The sequence below is a fragment of the Symphalangus syndactylus genome, chromosome 18 (assembly GCF_028878055.3).
Source record: "Symphalangus syndactylus isolate Jambi chromosome 18, NHGRI_mSymSyn1-v2.1_pri, whole genome shotgun sequence".
NCBI lineage: Eukaryota > Metazoa > Chordata > Mammalia > Primates > Hylobatidae > Symphalangus > Symphalangus syndactylus.
Window position 1 is genome coordinate 86,060,515 of NC_072440.2, and position 21,676 is coordinate 86,082,190.

The 21,676-nt window shown below is 44.6% G+C and overlaps 1 protein-coding gene and 1 pseudogene across 1 annotated transcript in view; one reads left to right on the plus strand and one right to left on the minus strand.

The window, feature by feature from the left end:
* ASXL2 (ASXL transcriptional regulator 2) overlaps window positions 1-21,676 on the plus strand; it is a 555,729-nt gene that overhangs the window by 115,460 nt on the left and 418,593 nt on the right. The window lies entirely within an intron of this gene.
* Window positions 8,598-12,309, minus strand: LOC129468001 (peptidyl-prolyl cis-trans isomerase-like 1; annotated as a pseudogene).

Genomic DNA, 21,676 nt, shown 5'->3' on the forward strand with positions numbered 1-21,676 from the left:
AGCACCTTCCACGTTCCCAGCGCCCCCTTAGCCGATGGCCCTGTGTCCCGTGAACCGGCGCTCCAACGCTTCCGCAGCACGCGGTGAGGACTGCGTCCATTCTGTAGATGAGGAGGCCGAGGTTCGAGGGCGTAACCTGTGCTGCGGTCCCGTCTCGGATCGTTACAAGAACCGCCCTCCTCCCCCACCGCCACCATCCCTTCTCTCTTTTCCTTCTCTTTTTTTGAGACTGGGTCTCGCTCTGTCGCCCAGCCTGGAGTTCAGTGGCGCGATCTCGGCTCACTGCAACCTCCACCTCCCGGGCTCAAGTGATCCTCCCGCCTCAGCCTCCGGAGTAGCTGGGATGACAGGCATCCGCCACCACGCCTGGCTAATTTTTTTGTATTTTTAGTAGAGACGGGGTTTCACCATGTTGGCCAGGCTGGTCTTGAACTCCTGACCTCAAGCGATCCGCCCTCCTCGGCCTCCCAAAGTGCTGGGATTACAGGCGTGAGCCACTGCGTCCAGCCTTCGTTCCCTTCTTTTAATTTGTGTTTCCTTTTCTGCTGTCCTCACCTCTTCCTTCCAAGCCCTCTGGACTCCAGCTCGGGGACTCCCTTTGGGACCCCCTTCCCAGAAGCTTAGATGGCCTCGGCCTCGGCCTCGGCCTTGCCCTCTCTGTGTCTGCGGCGCCCTCTGCAGGTAATTGGGGGATGATGCGGGTCTGGCTGATCTCGCGGAGCCAGCGGGCCTTAGTCCCTAGGCTGCTCCCTCACAGGAGTGTAGTGGCACGATCTCGGCTCACTGCAACCTCCGCCTCCCAGGTTCAAGCAATTCTTCTGCCTCAGCTTCCTGAGTAGCTAGGATTACAGACAAGCACCACCATGCCTGGCTAATTTTTCGCCTAATTTTTGTATTTTTAGTAGAGACAGGGTTTCACCATGTTGGCCAGGCTGGTCTCGAACTCCTGACCTCAAGTGATCCACCTGCCTCGATCCACCAGTCCTCAGCCTCGGTACCCCCGGAGGAACCCCACCAAATACAAACAAACCCTCTCTTCTGAGGTGACTGACACCTGGCATCTTATGGCTTGAACCCCACGAGAAATGGCAGCCGACGAGAGGAACACCACTTCTCAGCGAGAAGAGACGTTTTAGATCAGTGGTTCAATCATCTGCTGCAGAGGAAAAAACTGAGACTCCAACAGCAGAAATGCTTTGCTTTAAGGTCACGCGGCAGGAACGAGGCAGTGCTGTGACCAGAAGGCAGGACCCCTGCCTGCCAACTTGACCGAGGCCCTTCCCCAGCCTGGCCCAAACCCAGCCTGCTCACCCCGGCCAGGGAGGAGCTGCTCACCCCAGTGACTCAGGCGGCCCAGATGGACTCGGCTCTCCTGAGTATGTAGGGGTGGGGTGGGTTCTTTCCCAGGGAAGTGGGAAGGAGAAGCCTGGCAGGAGGAGAAAAGAAAATACAGTGAAAATATAGAAGTCTTAAGAAGGGAATGGGCCGGGCGCGGTGGCTCACACCTGTAATCTCAACAGTTTGGGAGGCCAAGGCAGGTGGATCACTTGAGGTCAGGAGTTTGAAACCAGCCTGGCCAACATGGTGAAACCCTGTCTCTACTAAAAATACAAAAATTAGCCAGGCGAAAAATTAGCCGGGCATGGTGGTGCTTGTCTGCAATCCCAGCTACATCTGTAATCCCAGCTACTCAGGAAGCTGAGGCAGGAGAATTGCTTGAATCTGGGAGGTGGAGGTGGCAGTGAGCCGAGATCATGCCACTACACTCCAGCCTGGGTGACAGAGCGAAACTCCATCTCAAAAAAAAAGAAAAGAAGGGAATGGAAGGTCTGAGACAGGAGGGCAAAAAGGCCAGAAGAAGCAAGTGAATGAGAAGGGTGCTGCCTTAGATTCACTTTTCTTCCCCTACCCTGTAGGGTCTCTCTTTAGGGTGACCGTGTATCATCCTAACTGGGAGACTTTTAAGAGGGAAGCCGGTACTAACCGCCTCCCCACCCAGCTGGGACAACAGGCGCAGGTAGCCCGGGCTCCAGACAGCAGGTGTAAACTGGCATTGAGCCACGTGGTCACCTTCTCCCTGCGCCCTGGACAGAGACGCCACATCTACGGTGGCTTCTCTTACTCAGCATGGCTGGCTGTCCTCAGCTCCCGACCTCAACTTCCAGCTCTACCCCTTCGCCCCCACAAGCATTCACAGCCACTTCCATTTCCACAGTCACACTTGAACTGGGTCCCCTTTTATTTTCTATCCCAGCTGAGGACATCTCCTTTACCCTGGTCTCCCAACCTGGAAATCTTCTCCCTAACCTTTATACCAAACTAGTCACCAAGTGCTGGCAATTCCTCTTCCGCCAGGTGTCATGGAGCCCCAGCCTCCTCTTCCCAGGAGCTCCAGTCCCAGCCAGGCTTTCGTTCACAGTTCGGATCTTCTCTCCCCCAGGCACCCTGCCTATTTCACACCCAAAACCTATAACCCTGGATTTCGGCTGAGTTAGGGACAATACCGGTGTGAGACACCAGGCAGATTCACCTAACTAAATGAACCCACCTCCTCACCGTTGCAGAACGTTCCAGAGCCTCTCCAGGGCTTCTTAAATAGACCCACCTCCTCACTGTTGCAGAATGTTCCAGAGCCTTTCCAGGGCTTCTTAACTGTTGTCAAGTCTCCAGGGACCTGACACAAGTGTCCAGACGCGCACACACATCACTTGATTCGCTGAGGCTCGGGAGCCCTGCAGGAAGGAACTCAGCTTCTCTTGGAGGCAGAAATGTTTAGATCTTTCCTTGGACTGAGATTGCAGGAAGGAGAGCCAAGAGGGCACCAAGAGGGAGGAAGATGCTGGGTAGAGAGGCCAGGCTGTGTGGCTGAGTGTGGCCGTGGGAGAGTCTGGGGCCTAGGTGCTGTGTGTGGCGGGGCCTAGGTGCTGTGTGTGGCGGGGCCTAGGTGCTGTGTGTGGCGGCGCCTGTGCTTCCCGCTCCAGGAGAGGCACCTGGGGGAAAGAGAGGGAGGAGGAACAGAAGAAAGAGCCCAGCCAAGGGGATCCCAGCTCCTCTGCGGTGGGCTCTACTCTGACAGCGCTGGCAGTGACAAGTAGAAGGTGGAGCCTGGCCCAGCACAGTGGCTCACGCCTATAATCCCACCACTTTGGGAGGCTGAGGTGGGCAGATCACTTGAGCCCAGGAGTTTGAGACTAGCCAGGCAACACAGTGAAACTCCGTCTCTACAAAAAATACAAAAACTAGCCAGGCAGGGTGGTGTGCTCCTGTGGTCCCAACTACTCGGGAGGTGGAGGCAGGAGGATCACCTGAGCCCAGGAGGTTGAGGCTGCAGTGAGCCATGATCATGCCACTGCACTCCAGGCTGGGGGACGGGGCAAGACACTGTCTCAAAAATAAAAAAAAATAAAAATAGGCCGGGCACGGTGGCTCACGCTTGTAATCCCAGCACTTTGGGAGGCCGAGGCGGGCAGATCACGAGGTCAGGAGATCAAGACCACGGTGAAACCCCGTCTCTACTAAAAATACAAAAAATTAGCCGGGTGTGGTGGCGGGTGCCTGTAGTCCCAGCTACTCGGAGAGGCTGAGGCAGGAGAATGGCGTGAACCCGGGAGGCGGAGCTTGCAGTGATCCGAGATTGCGCCACTGCACTCCAGCCTCGGTGACAGAGCAAGACTCCATCTCAAAAAAATAAAAATAAATAAATAAATAAAAATAAAAAAAGGAAAGAAGGTGGTGCCCTACTAGCTGGAGGGGAGGAAAAAGTAAGGAGGGGTCACAGCCCTACCAGAGGCCCACTGTTGACCCAGAGGCCAGGCTGTGGCAGAGGCTGGCCAAGCTGCCTGTGAGCGGAGCATAGAGGTCAATGGAGTAGAGACAGGGAAAGCTGCCCACAGCAGCTAGGGTTATTATTTATAAAGTACCCTGCCCCACCCCATCTAGAGGACAGATGGCCTTTTCTGGGACCATGAACTGGGTGAGGCCAGGGAACATTTAGGAAAGCACCTACGAGAAATTTCGGTAATATTGTATTTAACTTTTTATTTCAGAACGTTCTAAATGTAGGCACAATTAGAGATAATAGCATGTGACTTCCCATGTGCTCATCTTCCAGCTTTAGCACCTACCGACCCATGGCTGATCTGATTTTTGTGTACCTGCTTACACCCCTTCCTCACTGAATTAAAAAAAAAAAAGTTTTTTTTTTCTTTTTAGAGACCGGGTCTCCCTCTGTCACCCATGTTGGAGTGTTAAAAACAACTTTATTAAAATATAATTCACATACTATACAATTCACCCATCCAAAGTTTACCATTTAGTGTTTTTAGTATTCATCATATCTTGCAAACATCATTACAATCTAGTTTTCTCTTTGTTTTCCTTTTTTTTTTTTTTTTTTGAGACAGTCTTACCATGTCACCCCGGCTAGAGTACAATGGCACAATCTCAGCTCACTGCAACCTCCGCCTCCCAGGTTCAAGCAATTCTCCCTGCCTCAGCCTCCCAAGTAGCTGGGATTACAGGTGCCCGCCACCATGCCTGGATAATTTTTGTATTATTTAGTAGAGACAAGGTTTCACCATGTTGGCCAGGCTAGTCTTGAACCCCTACCTCAGGTGATCTGCCTGCCTCGGCCTCCCAAAGTGCTGGGATTACAGGTGTGAGCCACCGTGCCTGGCCTTTCTTTGTATTTTTTAAAAGAGAGGGTCTTACTATACTTCCCAGGCTGGTCTTGAACTCCTGGGCTCAAACAATCCTCCCAAGTGGGTGGGACTACAGGTATGGGCCACTGAGCCCAGTATTTTATCTGTAAATATCTCTATATCTACCTCTAAAGATAGAAACTTTTTTTTTTTTAATGGTGTCTTGCTATTTTGCCAGGCTAGGCTGGAATCTGAGACCCTCCCACCTCAGCTTACTGAGTAGCTACAGCTACAGGCATGGGCCACCATGCCCAGCTTAGAAACTTTTTTTTTTTTACATTATAACCACAATAATATTTCACAACTAAAAACCTAACAATCGGCCAGGTGTAGGCATAGTGGCTCATGCCTGTAATCCCAGCACTTTGAGAGGACAAGGCAGGTGAATCACTTGAGGTCAGGAGTTCAAGAGCAGCCTGACCAACATGGTGAAACCCTGTCTATACTAAAAATGCAAAAATAAATTAGCCAGGCATGGTGGTGCATGCCTGTAATCCCAGCACTTTGGGAGGCCGAGGCAGGTGGATCACCTGAGGTTAGGAGTTCGAGACCAGCCTGGCCAACATGGTGAAATGCCATCTCTACTAAAAATACAAAAAATTAGCTGGGCATGGTGGCGGGTGCCTGTAATCCCAGCTACTTGGGAGGCTAAGGCAGGAGAGTCGCTTGAACCCGGGAGGTAGAGGTTCCAGTGAGCTGAGATTGCACCATTGCACTCCAGCCTGGACAGCAAGAATGAAACTCCATCTCAGAAAAAAAAAAAGCTGTCTAGCCAGGCATGGTGACTCACGCCTGAAATCCCAGCACTTTGGGAGGCTGAGGCGGGTGGATCACTTGAGCCCAAGAGTTTGAGACCAGCCTGGGCAACATGGTAAATAAAACTCTGCCCCTACAAAAACTACAAAAATTAGCCAAGTGGTGGTACCTGCCTATAGTCCCGGCTACTCGGGAGTCTGAGGTGGGAGGAACACCTGAGCCTAGGAGGTCAAGCCTGCAGGGAGCCATGATCGTGCCTCTGCACTCCAGCCTGGGCAACAGAGTGAGACCCTGTCTCATGAAACAAAACAGTCTAATTCCCCAAGATAAATCAGATTAATCTCTCCTCAGTGTGCATGTCACACCACTGCCATAACACTTATTATACTGCATTTTAGTCATTTACTTCTATACACCTCCCCAGACACCATGTCTATCCTTGTAGGAGAATAGATACATATCTATTCCAAATTGATTCCCCACAAGGACTAACATGGTGCCTGGCTAACTGCAGGCATCAGCAGATGAGGCAAAGTGGCCTATGACTGAAAGGATGATTGACTGTGCAAGTTACTTGCCCAGTGGTGGCAAAAGCTAATTGTCAGGCCGGGCGTAGTGGCTCATATCTGTAACCCCAGCACTTCGAGAGGCCGAGGTGGGTGCATCACTTGAGCCCAGGAGTTCGAGGCCAGCCTGGCCAACATGGTGAAACCCTGTCTCTACTAAAAATACAAAAATTAGCTGGGTATGGTGGCACCCGCCCGTAATCCCAGCTACTTGGGAAGCTGAGGCACAAGAATCACTTGAACCTGGGAGGCAGAGGTTGCGGTGTGGAGACCACACCACTGCAGTCCAGCCTGGGTGACAGAGTGAGACTCTGTCTCAAAATAAACAAATAAATAAATAAATATTAATTTTTTTAAAAAAAAGCTAATTGTCAAAATTTCAGGAATTTTGCAAGTAGATTATTAAAGACAGCCATTATTTTAAATTAAATTATAAAAAGTTACAAGTAAATTATATGACACAACCATAAGAAATATTTGACTCATCATTTCCTCATTATTTTATTACTTTCTATTCTTTTCTTTTCTTTTTTGAGACAGAGTCTTGCTGTGTTGCCCAGGCTGGAGTGCAGTGGCCCGGTCACGGTTTACTGCAGGCTTGACCTCCTGGGCTCAAGCAGTCCTCCCACCTCAGCCTCCCAAAGTGCTGGGATTACAGCTGGGCTACCGTGCCAGGCCCATTTTACTATTTTCTGTGCTCTTGGGGTTATTTATGTCCATCATATCTGCACAGTAGAAAAACTATATAATGTTGTGCTACTTTCCATCTCTTCCCAACTCTGTGTTCAGGGATAGCATGTTGATAGCTTGAAACTGACCACGGTGGGTGTATTTACACTACAGAAACTGGCAAATCTTATGAATCAGGACTCTTTTTTTTTTCTGGAGTGTGGTTGTAAAACATTTGCCAGCACACCACTGTCTCTCCTTGTAAAATAGGAATTAAAAGAGTCCTCATAGCAGGGTGCAGTGGTTCATGCCTTGTAATCCCAGTACTTCGGGAGGCCGAGGCAGGTGAATCGCTTGAGCCCAGGAGTTCCAGAGCAGCCTAGGCAACATAGCAAGACCCCATCTCTAAAAACATATATATATATACTAGTTAAGTGTAGTGGTGCAAGTTTGTGGTCCAGTTACTTGGGAGGCTGAGGTGGGAGGATCACTTGAGCCAGGGAGGTCAATGCTACAGTGAGCCAAGGTTCTGTCAGCCTGGGCAACAGAGTGAGATCCTGTCTCAAAAAATAAAAAGAGAGAAAGAAAGAAAGAATGGTAGCACTGGGCCTCACAGCCCAGCTGTTCCCCACTGGGGCAAAGGCTTATTGGGCAGAGTCCCTGGGAAACGGGTCAAGATGAGAGTTTGTGGGGATGGTGGGTCCCCCACAGCAGGGCACAGCTGGCTGGCCACCTCAAAGGTCACCCAGGGAGGTGACCACTGTGCCCTCATTCACCCTAAGTTTCTTTGCTGAGAGAAAGTCTTTCACTACATCTTTATTTCAAATATAGGCATTTATTACTTGCACCGAACATACATAACCTACCTTTTGATTTGTTTGGAGTTGTCTTTCATTTCATTCACAATCACTAAGTAATTTCCACGGATACAGTTTCAACATTTTGTTCAAACTGTATTTTCTGTTCTCCTCCAGGTTCTCTTTTACAAGATTAAGGATTAGACAATGTATGGGGTATATGATTGAGGTAATTATTTACCCCACTGAGCGACTCTGGCTGGACATTGTACAGACTCAGAATTGTGACTGTGTCCTCAGATGGCTGTCAGCTGATGTCCTCGGGTTGGCAGCAGGGTTTGTAGTTACAATCCCATGGCAGTTGCCTGAAATGGGCAACAGAAATAGGTCCTAGTTATATAAGGAATCAGTATGTCAACTCCTAGGACTTGCTGCCACCTTCAAAACATCAGGTCTCAAATCTGGAGAAGGAGGTTATACCATGCTTTTGGAGTCATGAATATTATCCAAGTCTATTATTTTTAAGCAAATAATGCATATTTAGCCAAAACAAATAAAACCTTTGTCTCGAAATAGTATTTTAAACTTAAGGGAAAATGTCATAAATTATAATGTTTCATTATATTCATTACTCTAAATTTTATTTACTTTAATTTAATTAATTTTTTTTTTTTAGAGATGAGGCTCACTTTGTTGCCCAGGCTGACCTTGAACTCCTGGTCTCAAACAATCCTCCTGCCTTGGCCTCCCAAGGAGCTGAGACTACAGGCGCTCACCCCTGCACCTGGCTCATTCTATATTTTTAGTTTTGTAAAATTGATTTTAATTAAGCTCTGTAATCACTAAGACATTTTTGTTTGTCTGCAATTTCAACCATCGATGACATTTTATTTTAGAAGTTTCTATGTATTACATAGGTATTATATTAACTTTCTTCCTCTCTTACTCCTCCCTCAAAAATCCAGAAAGAATAAAAAAAAGTCCAACAACTTAATGTATAAAAATCTCATATCTAATTTCTCTAAAGTCTTAGGTTAAGAAAACTTAAGTGACACTTCTCCTTTTTGAGAGTACTACTTTTTACGGAGAATTCATAGTCTGTCCTTGAGCTCACTACAGATTTCTCCTCTTCTCTGGGACAAAGATGGTCAATTCTTCTGCTTCCTTTTAATAAATTCATTTCTTGATTATTACGCATTATTATTCCCCACTTCTTAGAAGCTTGATTTTTGGATGTGTTTTTCATTTTGCAAAAAGTCAGTGTGGCTTTGCGTGGGATGTCTAGGTGTCAGAAACAGCAGTGTTGATGTTCTGGGTTTTGTGGGTTTTTTTTTTTTTTCTTTTTCTTTTTTTGAGACAGAGTCTTGCTCTGTCACCCAGGCTGGAGTGCAGTGGCTCGACCTCGGCTCACTGCAACCTCCGCCTCCCAGGTTCAAGGGATTCCCCAGCCTCAGCCTCCCCGGTAGCTCAAACTACAGGCATGCACCACCACATCTGGTTAATTTTAGTATTTTTAGTAAAGACTGGGTTGTAACATGTTGGCCAGGCTGGTCTTTAACTCCTAAGCCCGGTGATCCGCCTGCCTCGGCCTCCCAAAGTGCTGGGATTACAGGTGTGAGCCACCGTGCCCAGCAGATGTTCTGGTTTTGAGAGGGAAAATATAGAGACAGATGTATACATCCCCTAGAAGAACAAACGTAGGAGACTGAAATATGGTGTGCACAAAGTTAAGAGGGCTGATAGACACTACTTGGTTTTGAATTCTGTGACTGTCAGCCATCAAAGACTGCAGTGTAGGCCAGAATATAAATCAGGAAGAAGTTTGGTTAGGCAAAAACACGAGAAATGACAGCATCTGCTGCATTTTGTTCCAAGAATATCAGAGCAGCCAGAGCATTATGGGTCATGTGCAGTAAGTAGTAACCTATGGATAAACAGGGGCATCTGTGCAAATGCTCTGTCAACCTAGGCACTTGGGGAAGAGAAAAGAAGCATTCTATTGAAACACACTTCCATCTCTAACTCACCTAAGACTGCAGGCTTCCTAAGCATCGTGATTTGCAAGGCCAAAATAAAATTTAGCATTACATGTCATTCTAGGTCATTGGGAAGCTGGTTCACTGGGGCCATCTCAGAAGACTGTTCAAGAGAGCAGCAAGTCTACCCAGAATGGTATGCCTTAATGATCTTCACATCGTTCACAGGGCGGTCCTGGGAGTTTGTTTCTACCATTCCTACTCGATTCACCATTCCTATCCCCTGGCACACTTGGCCAAAAATGGTGTGTTTGCTGTTGATCCACTGGGTGGGGGCGAGGGTCACAAAGAACTGGCTGCCATTGGTGTCTGGCCCTGCATTGGCCATTGTGAGAATTCCAGGCCCCGTGAATTTCAAGTCTGGATGCAGTTCATCTTCAAACTGTTTGCCATAGATAAATGCACCACCTTGACCTGTCCCTGTTGGGTCACGTTTTTGGATCATGAAATCTTTGATGATTCTGTGGGATTTTGTGCCACTGTGGTAACCTCGACGAGTCATCTCAGCAGTTCTTACAGGTCTTTGGAGCATGCTTCCAATACAGCTCCAGTACAATTATTCCCATGCTGGTCTCCAAGTAAACACTGAGTGGCTGCCAGGAGTCTGAAGGAAGTGCCGCCATAGTGAAGCGGGCAGAATGCTTCTCTAGCAACTGCTACTTCTGGCATCAATTAGCTGGGGACCCCCTGCTGCTGCTGTGCACACCTCCAGTCCCCACCATTCAACCCTTTCAATGGCAGGATTTAGGGGGCCGGGACGAGGAAGAGGATGGTCCCTTCTTCCAATACCGGGAAGCCAGGATGCAAGGCGAGAAGAAGCTGGGTGCAAGAACAAAAATGCATGCTTCATTCTAAGACATTTTTTTTTTTCTTATGAAATCAGAGGATCTTTATTGCATAGAATATAGCATATTTTGTCCTTGATTTTCCTCACTATCATATAATGGACCTATTGCAATACTCCATTCTAAGACATTTTTAAACTGAAGCTTTATTATCCTTTTCATCTCTTCCTATTTATTTATTTATTTATTTTATTTTTTTGAGACAGAGTCTCACTCTGTCACCCAAGCTGGAGCGATCTTGGCTCACTGCAACCTTTGCCTCCCAGGTTCAAGCAATTCTCATGCCTTAGCCCCCAGGTAGCTGGGATTACAGGCGTACACCACCACGCCCAGCTAATATTTGTATTTAGTAGAGATAGGGTTTCACCATGTTGGCCAGACAGGTCTCGAACTCCTGACCTCAAGTGATCCACACACCTCAGCCTCCCAAAGTGCCGGGATTACAGGCATGTGCCACTGCACCCAGCCCATCTCTTGCTTTTTAAATCGTGTTCTTTATTTTCAAAACATGGCAAGTTTCAGAATCCTTTAAAAATTACTTTATTCGGGTTGGGCACAGTGGCTCACACCTGTAATCCCAGCACTTTGGGAGGCCGAGGCGGTCTGACCAACATGGCGAAACCCCATCTCTACTAAAAATGCAAAATTAGCCAGACATGGTAGTGGGTGCGTGTAATCCCAGCTACTCGGGAGGCTGAGGCAGGAGAATCGCTTGAACCCGGGAAGCAGAGGTTACAGTGGGCCGAGATCATGCCGCTGTACTCCAGCCTGGGCGACAGAGCGAGACTCTGTCTCAAAAAAAAAAAAAATTATTCAAACTGTTTCCCAAAAGAGAGGTTTTGTGTCAGTGGTCTTTCACACCATTTCAGAATCACACTTGCCTGAACATTTCAGATGGACTTGGTGTCATCTGGGCTTAAGTGACTGCAAATGATGGAGTAAAACTGTAGAAATAGGCTGGGCGAGGTGGCTCACACCTGTAATCCCAGCACTTTGGGAGGCCGAGGCAGGCGGATCACGAGGTCAGGAGATCGAGACCGTCCTGCCTAACATGGTGAAACCCTGTCTCCACTAAAAATACAAAAAATTAGCTGGGCGTGGTGGCGGGCACCTATAGTCCCAGCTACTTGGGAGGCTGAGGTAGAAGAATGGCATGAACCCGGGAGGCAGAGCTTGCAGTGAGCTGAGATCACGCTACTGCACTCCAGCCTGGGCGACAGAGAAAGACTGTCAAACAAAACAAAACAAAACAAAACAAAACAAAACAAAACAAAACAAAAACCTGTTGAAATAATCCAACATCTTTTCTGTGAGCCAAGTCAATAATTAGCTGGGGATCCAACAGCTTTGCCTTTGTCGCCTGAGACAGATTGTCCAACAATTCCCCTGAAATTCCAATCTGTGCAATAAGACAAATACATCAATGGAATAGAACAGAGAGCTTGGAAATAGATCCACACAAATATAGTCAACTGATCTCTGACAAAGGAGAGGCAATTCAATGGAAAATCACAGTCTTTTTCAACAAATGGTGCCAGAACGATTGGACATACATATAACAAAAAAACTAATCTAGACACAGACCTTACATCCTTCACAAAAATTATTTCAAAATGGATCATAGACCTAAATGTAAAATATAAAATAATAGCACTCCTAGAGAATAACACAAGAGAAAATCTAGGTGACCTTGGGTTGGGTCATGACTTACTTTAAGATAAACACCAAAAGCACTCCTCTGCCAATATGAGCAATAGATAGACGTGGATAATATGCATGGCTCCAAAAGCGTGATGTAGCTTCCTTCTCTGGATTTAAAACCTGACATCTTGACGGTGGCAGCAAATCCTAGGAGTTCACACACTGGCATTCCATTGGAATCAGAACAGGAAAAGGAGCGAGATCCCCTAGTTCCTGGGGAAATAGAGTTGTTCCCAGCACAAAACCATAACATAATTGGTACTTTATTTTTTATTTTTATTTTTATTTATTTTTTTTTTTGAGACGGAGTCTAGCTCAGTTGCCCAGGCTGGAGTGCAGTGGCGCGATCTCAGCTCACTGCAAGCTCCGCCTCCCAGGTTCACGCCATTCTCCTGCTTCAGCCTCCCGAGTAGCTGGGACTACAGGTGCCCGCCACCACGCCCGGCTAATTTTTTGTATTTTTAGTAGAGTCGGGGTTTCACCATGTTAGCCAGGATGGTCTCAATCTCCTGACCTCGTGACCCACCCGTCTTGGCCTCCCAAAGTGCTGGGATTACAGGCGTGAGCCACCACACCTGGCTTTTTTTTTGTTTTTTTTTTGAGACAGAGTCTCACTGGCTTTGTCACCTAGGCTGGAGTGCAGTGGCACGATCTCAGCTCACTGCAGCCTTTGCCTCCCGGGTTCAAGAGATTCTCCTGCCTCAGCCTCCCAAGTGGCTGGGTTTACAGTCATGCACCACCACGCCTGGCTCACTTTTTAAAAAATTATTTTTAGTAGAGATGGAGTTTCACCATGTTGGCCAGGCTGGTCTTGAACCCCTGGCCTCAGGTGATCCGCCCACCAAGGAGTTTCCAGAAGTTGTGGGAAAGTTCCCACCCAGTCACCTACAGAGTGACTGAACAGCTGATGGGAACGCCTTCATGGTTGATTGGATTATCTTTCATGTTATGGTCCTGGCCTCACTAGTAAACCCAGTGTAAACTCAAAACTCACTGTGAAATCACTGTTACATGACATGAGAATCTCTAATTTTTAATCAAATTACAGATTTCAATTTATTTGTGTTGTCAGTGGAATCTTTTTTTCTTTTTCTTTTTCTTTTTTTTGAGACGAAGTCTCGCTCTGTCCCCCAGGCTGGAGTGGAGTGGCACAATCTCGGCTCACTGCAAGCTCCACCTCCCGGGTTCAAGCGATTCTCCTGCCTCAGCCTCCCAAGTAGCTAGGATTACAGACTCGTGCCACCACGCCTGGCTAATTTTTATGTTTTTAGTAAAGACAGCGTTTCGCTGTGTTGGCCAGACTTGTTTCAAACTGCTGACTCCAAGTGATCCACCCGCTTTGGCCTCCCCAACAGTTGAGATTACAGGCGGGAGCCACCGCGCCTGGCCAGTCAGCGGAATCTTATTAAGTCAAATTGTTACAGTAGGTAGCTAGTCAGGTATGAGCAGGGCAGGAGAGGGCTCCCCACCAATACATACACCAGGAGTGTTAGGAGACCGTCAGGTGATGGTCAGGCGGTTGTTAACTGTTTCTCTCTCTTTTTTTTTTCTTTTTTTTGAGACAGGATCTTGCTCTGTCACCCAGGCTGGAGGGCAGTGGCATGATCTCGGCTCACTGCAACCTCTGCCTTCTGGGTTCAAGCAACTCTCCTGGCTCAGCCTCCCAAGTAGCTGGGACTACAGGCCTGCGCCACCAAGCCCAACTAATTTTTGCATTTTTAGTAGAGATGGTGGGGGGAGGTGTCACTATATTGGCCAGGCTGGTCTCGAACTCCTGGCCTCAGGTGATCCGCCCTTCTCGGCCTCCCAAAGTGCTGGGATTACAGGCATGAGCCATTGTGCCCGGCCAGCTGTTTCTCTAAAGTAATAATTGGTCACAGCTGGTGCCAGGGAAGGACCATTTCCTAATAGATAGAAAATACCTGAAACTGATCAGCAGCTTCCCAGTAAGATCTCAGGAGTGGGGAGAAGTTATAATGCAAGATCCCGGAAGTATGCCAATATATAGAGCCCCAAGTCCAGAGGTCAAGCTGCACACTGATTTCTCAGGTCATCCCACTTCCCTCTTCCAGTTGTACTTTCCTTCTTTTTTTTCCCTTTCCTTCCTTTCCTTACTGTTCTGAAGCTTTTTAATAAACTTCCACTCCTGCTCTGAAACGTGCCTCCATCTCTTCTGCCTTATGCCCCTCGGTTGAATTCTTTCTTCCAAGGAGGCAAGAATTGAGGTTGCCGCAGATCTGTATAGATTCGTTATGGGTAACTCCAGGTAACTCAGATATCTTCCATCACTAACAAAACTGTTTAATTTACTAATGAACTGTTGATTAAATTATGCAACACTTTTTTAAAATCGAGGTAACATTCACATAAATTTATGTTCACAACAAATTTAAAATTCCTCATTTAAGAATTTACAATTTAGACTAAGCACAGTGGCTCATGCCTGTAATTTTAACACTTTGAAACAGGAGGCTGAGACAGGAAGATTGCTTGAGGCCAGGAGTTTGAGACCAGGCTGGGCAATATAGCAAGACCTTGTCTCTACAAAAAATAGAAAAATTAGCCAGGCGTGGTGGTACATACCTGTAGTCCCAGCTACTAGGGAGGCTGAGGCAGGAGGATCACTTGAGCCCAACAGTTCGAAGTTACAGTGAGCTGTGATCAAGCCACTTGACTCCAGCCTGGGCCAAAGGGAGAGACCCTGCCTCCGAAAAAAAAAAAAAAGGTACAATTCAGTGGCATTTAGTACATTTGCAATGTTGTGCAATCATCATCACTAGTTCCAGGACATTTTCATCGCCTAAAAGGAAATTCTGTGCCCATTAAGCTGTCACTCCCCATTTCCATCCTCAGCCCTGGCAACCACTAATTTGCTCCCTGTCTCTATAGATGTACCTCTTCTGGCTATTTCATATGATGGAATCATATAACACGTGGCCTTTTGTGTCTGGCTTCACTCATTTACCATAATGTTTTCCATGTTCATCTATACTGTAGTGTGTATCAATACTATGTTACTTTTTATGACTGAATAATATTCTAAAGTATGGATATACCATATGTGTTATCCTTTCAGCAGCTGATGGACAGTTGGGTTATTCTTTTGACTACTCTGAATAGTGCTGGTAAGAACATTCCTGTACAAGTTTTTGTTTAAATCCCTGTTTTCAGTTCTTCTGGGTAAATATCTAGGAGTGGAACTGCTGGGTTGTTTGGTAATTCTATGTTAGACTTACTGAGGAACTGTCAAACTGTTTTCCACAGTAGTAGTTGAACAATTTCACATTCCCATCAGCAACGTATGAGGATTCCAGTTTCTCTGTATCTCCATCAACACTTGTTGTCTTCTGTTTTCTTTTTTCTTTTTAGACGGAGTCTTGATCTGTTGCCCAGGCTGGAGTGCAGTGCGCGATCTTGGCTCACTGCAAGCTCCACCTCCCGGATTCACGCCATTCTCCTGCCTCAGCCTCCCAAGTAGCTGGGACTACAGGTGCCCGCCACCACACTCGGCTAATTTTTTTGTATTTTTAGTAGAGACGGGGTTTCACTGTGTTAGCCAGGATGGTCTTGATCTCCTGACCTCGTGATCCGCCTGCCTCGGTCTCCCAAAGTGCTGGGATTACAGGTGTGAGCTACTGTGCCCGGCCTTTCTTCTGGTTTGTAATTTACAGTTTGCCTGTTTGTTGGTTTGGTTTTGTTATAGCCATCCTAATGGGAGTGAAGTGGTCTCTCACTGTAATTCTGATTTGCATTTCCTTAATGACCAATGATATAGAACATCTTTTCATGTGCTTTTTGGCCCTTTGTCTATCTTCCTTAGAAATGTCTATTTAAAACTTTTGCCTTGTGTTTTGTTCTTTGTCTTTTTAAAAATTTTTAAATTTTTTCTTTGTCAATTTTTAAAAATTGTGGGCCAATTGTGGTGGCTCATGCTTGTAATCCCAGCACTTTGGGAGGCCAAGGTGGGCAGATCACTTGAGCTCAGGACTTCGAGACCAGCCTGGGAAACACGGCAAAACCCTGTCTCTACTAAAAATGCAAAAATTAGCTGGGCATGTTGGCGGGCACCTGTAATCCCAGATACTCGGGAGGCTGAGGCAGGAGAATCACTTGAACTCAGGAGGCAGAGATTGCAGTGAGCTGAGATCGTGCCACTGCACTCCAGCCTGGGCAACAGAGCAAACTCTGTCTCAAATAAATAAATAAATAAATAAATAAAATAAAAAATGTGGTAAAAAGTACAAAATTTTAACCTCTTAATTTATTTTTGTTTTTAAATTTTATTTTAGTGGGGACAGGGTCTTGCTCTGTCACCCAGGTTGGAGTGCAGTGGTGTGATCATGACTCACTGCAGCCTCGACCTCCCGGGGTCAAGCAATCCTCCTGCCTTAGCCTCCCATACAGGCAAGTGCCACCACACCTAGCTAATTTTTTCTTTTTCTTTTTCTTTTTCTCTCTTTTTTTTTTTGTAGAGACGGAGGCTCACTGTGTTGCCCAGGCTGATCTCTAACTCCTGGCTCAAGCAATCCTCCCACCTCAGCCTCCCAAAGTGCTGGGATTATACGCATGAGCCACTGTGCCCAGCCTACCCTCTTAATTTTTAAGTGTACAGTACAGTATTGTTAATTAAATGCATATTGTTGTACAACAGATATCTAGAACTTTTCCATCTTGTATGACTGAAACTCTGTGCCCATGAACAACTCCCCATTCCCTCCTCCCCCAGCCCCTGGCCACCATTCTGCCTTTGATTTTGAGTTTCATTACTTTAGATGCCTCATATAAGTGGAATCATGCAATATTTGTCTTTTTTTTTTTTTTTGAGATGGAGTTTTGCTCTTATTGCCCAGGCTGGAGTGCAATGGTGCGATCTTGGCTCACCGAAACCTCCTCCTCCCGGGTTCAAGCGATTCTCCTGTCTCAGCCTCCCGAGTAACTGGGACTACAGGCATGTGCCACCACACCCAGCCAATTTTGTATTTTTAGTAGAGATGGGGTTTCACCATGTTGGTCAGGCTAGTCTCGAACTCCTGACCTCAGGTGATCTGCCCACCTTGGCCTCCCAAAGTGCAGGGATTACAGGTGTGAGCCACCACACCTGGCTATTTGTCTTTTTGTGATTGGCTTATTTCATCTAGCATAATGTCCTCAAGGTTCATCCATGTTGTAGCATGTGACAGGATTTCTTTCTATTTTGAGGCTGAATAATATTCCATTGTAATGTATATAACACATTTTTTAAATCCATTTCTTCCTTGATAGACATTTAAGTTGTTTCCACATATCAGTTATTGTGAATAATGTTGCAGTGAACATAGATGTGCAAATATCTGCTGTTTTCAATTCTTTTGGCTATATATCCAGAATTTGGATTGCTGGATCATATGGTAATTCTATTTTTAGTTTTTTTGAGAAACCACTGTACTGTTTTCCATAGCAAATGCACCATTTAGAATCCTACAAACAATGTGCAAGGATTCCTATTTCTCCACATGCTCTCCAACACTTATTATTTTCTGTTTTTTTTTTCTTTTTTATAGTGAGCCTCTTAATGGATGAGATGGTATCTCATTGTGGTTCTAATTTGCATTTCCCTGATGATTAGTGATGTTGAGCATCGTTTCTTGTGTTTGTTGCCCATCTGTATGTTTTCTGTGGAGAAATGTCTATTCAAGTCTGTTGCCCAATTTAAAATAAGGTTATTTAGTTTTTTTTTAATTGAGTTATAGGAGCTCTTTATATATTCTAGATATTATTCCCTTATCTGATATATGGTTTACAAATATTTTCCTCCCATTCTGTAGGTTGCTTTTTCACTCTTTTGGTTGTTTCCTTTGCTGTGTGAAAGTTTTTAAGTTTGATGTAGTTCAATTTGTCCTGTTTTTGCTTTTGTTATCTGTGCTTTTGGTGTCATATCCAAGAAATCATTGCCAAGTCCAATGTCACGAAGATTTTTCTGCTGTTTTCTTCTAGGAGTTTTATAATTTCAGGTCTATATTTAGGCCTTTATTCTGGATTAATTTTTGTATAAAGTATAAGATAAGGGTTCATCATTCTTTTGCATGTGGATATCCAATTTTCCCAGCATCATTTATTGAAGAGACTAATCTTTCCTCATTGTGTAACTTTGGCACCCTTGTCAAAGATTCTTTGACCATATAACATGAGGCTTTATTTCTGGGCTCTCTGTTCCATTGGTCTATATGTCTGTCTTTATGCCAATACCATACTATTTTGATTCCTGTAGCTTTGTAGTAAGTTTTAAAATCAGGAAGTAGGTGTAAATCCTCCAACTTTGTAATACTTTTGGCTGTTCTGGGTCCTTTGATATTGCTCATGAATTTTAATTTTTTTCTATTTATCAAAAAAAAAATGCCATGGGGATTTTTGAGAGGGGTTGCATTGAATTTGTAGAGTGCTTTGAGTAGTATGGACAGTTTAACAATATTAAGTCTTCTAACCCATGAATATGGGATGTCTTTCCATTTATTTGTCTTTTTAAATTTCTTTCAGCAATGCTTTGTAGTATTCAGTTACAAGTCTTTCACCTCCTTAGTTAAGTTTATTCCTAAGTATTTTATTATTTTTGATGCTATTGTAAATTGTTTTGTTTTCTTAATTTCCTATTCAGATTATTCATTGTTAGTATATAGAAATAATGACTTTTGAGTGTTTATTTTGTATCCTGCAACTTTACTGAATTTGTATATTAGCTCTAACAGTTATTTTGTTAGAATCTTTTGTGGAATTTTTAGGGTTTTCCACATTTAAGAGCATGTCATCTGTCAATAAAGATAATTTTACTTCTTCCTTTCTAATTTGGATGCCTTTTATTTCTTTTCTTGTCTAATTGCTCTGGCTAGGACTTCCAGTACTATGCTGACTAGAAGAAGCCAAAGTGGGCATCTTTTCCTTATTCCTGATCTTAAATTTTCCTTTAAGAAAAGGAAAGCTTTTCCATTTTCATTTTTTTTACCTTTGAGTATGCTGTTAGCTGTGGGCTTTTCGTATATGACCTTTAATGTGTTGAGAAAACTTTTTTTTTTTTTTTTTGATACGGAGTCTTACTCTGTTGCCCAGGCTGGAGTGCAATGGCACAATCTCGGCTCAGTGCAACCTCCGCCACCCAGGTTCAAGTGATTCTCCTGCCTCAGCCTCCTGAGTAGCTGGGATTACAGGCATGTACCACCATGCCCGACTAATTTCTTGTATTTAGTAGAGATGGAGTTTCACCATGTTGGTCAGGCTGGTCTCGAACTCCTGACCTCAGGTGATCCACCCGCCTCAGCCTTCCAAAGTGCTGGGATTACAGGCATGAGCCACCGCACCCAGCCAGTAATTTCTTTATGATCCTAGTTTGTAGAGTGTTTTTTATCATGAAAGGGTGTTGAATTTTGTCAAGTGTTTTTTCTGCAACAATTAAGATGATCATGTGATTGTTGTCCTTTGTTCTGTCAGGACAACAATCTGTTTTATTGATTTTTGTATATTGAACCATCCTTGCATCCCAGGGCTAAATCTCACTTGGTCATGATGTATGAACTGTTTCTGTGCTGTTGAATTCAGTTTGCTAAGATTTTGTTGAAGATTTTTGTATCAATATTCATCGAGGATATTGGTCTGTAGTTTTCTCGTAGGATTCTTGTCTGCCTTTGGTATCAGGATAATGCTGGCCTAATAAAATGAGACTGAAAATGTTCCTTTTTCTTTAATTTTTTTTTGGCAGAGTTTGAGAATTGTTAATTCTACTTTAAATGTTTTGTAGAATTTTCCAGTGAGGCCATCCAGTCCAAGGCTTTTCTTTTTTGGGAGGTTTTTGATTACTGATTCAGTGTCCTTACTACTTAGAGGTCTGTTTGGATTTCTATTTTTTCATTATTTAGTCATGCTGCTTATATGTTTCTAGGAATTTATCCATTTCTTCTAAGTTTTCCAGTTTGTTGACATATAATTATTCATCATAGTCTCTTTAATCCTTTTCATTTCTGTGGCATCATTTATGAAGTCTCTTTTCATTTCTAATTTTAGTTATTATTTCAGTCTTCTTTTTTTTTCTTAATCTAGCTAAGGGTTTGTCTTTTGCTGTTATTTTCAAAAAACCAGCTCTTAGTTTTGTTGATTTTTTTCTATTGTCTCTCTATATACTCTATTTTGTTTATTTCCACTCTAATCTTTACCATTTCTCTCCTTCTGTTAACTTTGGGTTTAATTTGTTCTTTTTCTAGTTCATTGAGGTGTAAAATTAAATTGCTGATTTGAGATCTTTTTTTTAAATACAGGCATTTACAACTATAAATTTCCCTGTTTGCACTGCTTTTGCTGTATCCCATAAGTTTTAGTATGTTGCATTTTAGTTTTTATTTATCTCAAGGAATTTTCTAATTTCACCTGTGATTTCTTCTTTGACTCATTAGTTATTTCCACATATGTTATGTAATTTCCACATACTTGTAAATTTTCCAGTTTTCTTTCTGTTATTGATTTCTACTTTCTATTGTGGTCAGAGAAGATACTTTTTATGATTTCAATCTTTTTAAACTTATTGGGACCTGTTTAGTGTAATCCTATTTTATAAATATCCATAGTCTCTTCTGGTTTTTCTTTATGTGAACATTTAATATTATAATATTATGGGAAATTAAACGTTAATAAAACATTTAGTTCTGAAAAAAGAAATTATAAACTCTAATCAGTTGTATATAATATACTTTTGTATGATTCAGGGTAAAGTTCCATATCCAGTGATGATATACTATATGGACTTTTTTTTTTTTTTTTTTTTGAAACAAGGTCTCACTCTGTCACCCAGGCTGGAGTGCAGTGGTGTGATCATAGGTCACTGCGGCTTCAAACTCCTGGAATCAAGTGATCCTTCCACTTCAACCTCCCAAGTAGCTGGGACTACAGGCAAGTATCACCATGCCTGGCTAATTCTTTAATTTTTTTTTTTTTTTTTTTTTTTTGAGGTAGAGTCTTACTCTGTCGCCCAGGGTGGACTGCAGCAGTGCAATCTCGGTTCATTGTAACCTCTGACTCCCAGGTTCAAGTGATTCTCCTGCCTCACCCTCCCGAGTAGCTGGGATTACAAGTGTGCACCACCATGCCCTGCTAATGGTTGTATTTTTAGTGGAGATGGGGTTTCACCATGTTGGCCATGCTGGTCTCAACCTCCTGCCCTCAAGTAATCTACCTGCCTCGACCTCCCAAAGTGCTGGAATAACAGGCGTGAACCACCGCACCTGGCCAGTTTTTTTTGTTTTTTGTTTTTAAACCAAAAAACATTTTTTCTGAGACAGAGTCTCGCTCTGTCACCCGGGCTGGAGTGCAGTGGCGCAATCTCAGCTCACTGCCAGCTCCGCCTCCCAGGTTCACGCCATTCTCCTGCCTCAGCCTCTCCGAGTAGCTGGGACTACAGGCGCCCACCACCACGCCCGGCTAATTTTTTGTATTTTTAGTAGAGACGGGGTTTCACCGTGGTCTCGATCTCCTGACCTCGTGATCCGCCCGCCTTGGCCTCCCAAAGTGCTGGGATTACAAGCATGAGCCACCACGCCCAGCCAAAAAACATTTTTTCATTTAAAAAAAGTATTTATTCACTTGAACCCA